Source organism: Camelus dromedarius, chromosome 19 (genome assembly GCF_036321535.1).
Source record: "Camelus dromedarius isolate mCamDro1 chromosome 19, mCamDro1.pat, whole genome shotgun sequence".
NCBI lineage: Eukaryota > Metazoa > Chordata > Mammalia > Artiodactyla > Camelidae > Camelus > Camelus dromedarius.
Genome location: NC_087454.1, coordinates 24386367 through 24388708, shown reverse-complemented (window position 1 = coordinate 24388708; position 2342 = coordinate 24386367).

Here is a 2342-nt window from a genome sequence, read left to right as displayed (position 1 = left end):
CTGCTGACATCATTACTCAAGAAGCAGGAGAGTGTGATGGTTGAGACTCAAACCAGATTTCCTGCCTCTGCCTCTTACCATCTGGGTACCTTGGAGAGGTTACATTACCTCTCTGTACCTCAGTTTCCACATCTGTAAAATAGGGGTGAAAATAGCACCCACCTCACAGGGTTCTTACAAGGATTAAAGGAATATGGGTTTTCAGGAGAGTGCTTGGCTTGGAGTCAAGCACTAAGCAGAGTATTATTACAGTTATCTTGGTCATCTTTGTCCCTTTAAAATCTTCCCCATGCAACACAAATGCTCAGTTATGTAGGAAGCCTTCTCTGATGAACCATAAGGAAACTTGGACCCCATCCCAAAGAATCCATCGTTCTCTCACTTCTCTGAATGTGCTGAAGTCTTCATCCATAATCTCTGTGTCTTCCTTGGGTGGTCCATTTTTCTTCTTGCTCATTGGAACATCTCAGGTTACAGGGCCCATCTTACCCTAAGTCTGTAAGTCTTACTGTGGTGGGATAAAAGAGGCTTGGTCTATGGCTATTCCAGCAGCCCCACCGAAAGGGACTTAGAGACAGCAAGATGTTTAAAAGGGAACTCACCTTGAAGCTGGGTTTGCTAAGCATACAAAATGATTTTACTTTAAATATAGGAAAGCTTTTAAAATTGAAGCAATGCCAGTTGTCTATGGGAGTGATGATTTTCCGTTCTGTGGAGGGATATATGGAAATGGTGGCAGAGGATCCCTCCCAATACACCCTTGGAATTTGTCCTAGTGCCATGAAGAGGAAAACCAAACAACCAACCAACAAGATAATGGAATGGGGAGGAAGGCAATGCTTTAGATGGGTAGTCGAGGAAGGCCTCGCTGGGAAGGTATCAACTGACCTGCACTGAGAAATGAAGAAGCCTGTTGTGTGATCATCTGGGCAACAAACACTCCAGATAGAGGGCACAGCTGTGCGTAGGCCTTGAGGTGGGAATGAACCTGGGGTGTTTAGAAGATTGGACAGTGGCTGAGGGTGACAGAAGAATAAATTAGAGTGATGAGGCCACAGAGTCCAGACCGAAGGGCCTCATAGGCCATAGTAAGCAGCTAGATTTCATTCTAAATGCACTGGGAGTTCTTGGAGGGTTTTAACCAAGAAAGTGACCCAATCTTATTTATATTTTTAAAGGTCACGTTAGCTGCCTTTGTAGAATTCATCCATTCTCCCATCTGTTCATTCACAAGATTTAATGCACACCTACTATGTGCCAGGCACTGATGGTTCAGAGTTGAGTAAAACATTATCCTCCCCTCGTGGAGCTCAGCTGATGAGAAAATGAACACAGAGATGATTTAAAGACAGGGTGGCAAGTGCCATAGTAGAGCTGCGGACGGGGTTTGACTGTGGAGGAAAGGACTAGGGGTCTGGGAAGAGCTGTTGGTTAGAGCAGTGGCTCTCCAAATTGAGTGGCATCAGAATCCTCGGCACGGCTTGTTTAAAACAGATTGCTACTGCACACACCCTCCCACTACAGATCCTGATGCGTTAAATCTGGAGTGGGGCCTGGGAATTTGCATTTCTAGCTAGTCTCCAGGTGGTGCTGATGCTGCTGTTTCAGGAATCGTACTTTGCGAACCACTGGGTAGGAGGCTTTCAGCTTCTGTGACCAAAAAAAGCTTTTCCAGGAATCTGTTCCAGCATTTGGGACCTGGACAACTCCCAGCGTCTTCCTTCAGTGTTTGTCTTCCACCCACTCCTGAGATGGGGGGCCCGCGGGGTTCAGCCATTTTCCCCACCATCTCCCTCCATCTGCCGCCCCTTGGATTCCACTCACAATCCCCTCCTTTGCCCTCTCCCTCCTTGGGAGGCACATTTTCAGATTTTGTCCTGAAACTGAAGGAGCAATTTCACTCTCAGTTGCCTTCACTGATTCCCTTCAGGATGCAGAAGACCTGTTACCACTGAACCTAGCTCCCAACCAGCTGGCCAACAGCCTTCATCGCCATCCCTCTCAAAACCATGCCCTGGGCCAGGGGATTCCAAGTCCCCTAGCCTTCATCTGCTTGTCACAGCCTTATTCACCTCACAACCTAGTGGTCAGAGCTCCCCCAACCTGTGTCCTTTCTTCCTGTTCCCTGCCTTTCTCTGTGCCCTGAATGTCCCTTCTCACCCTCACCAGCCCCTTCCCCTCCTCACTCTTTTGCCCATCTCTTCTGTGCTAAATCTGACAAGCTCTCCCATGAGAACTTAAATTACCAGGCTTCCTGGTAACCTTGGCACTTAGTCCTGCAAAGAAACAGGGCTAAGGCTTCTAACACCATTCAGAGCCCAAATTTTAAAATTTATAAAAAT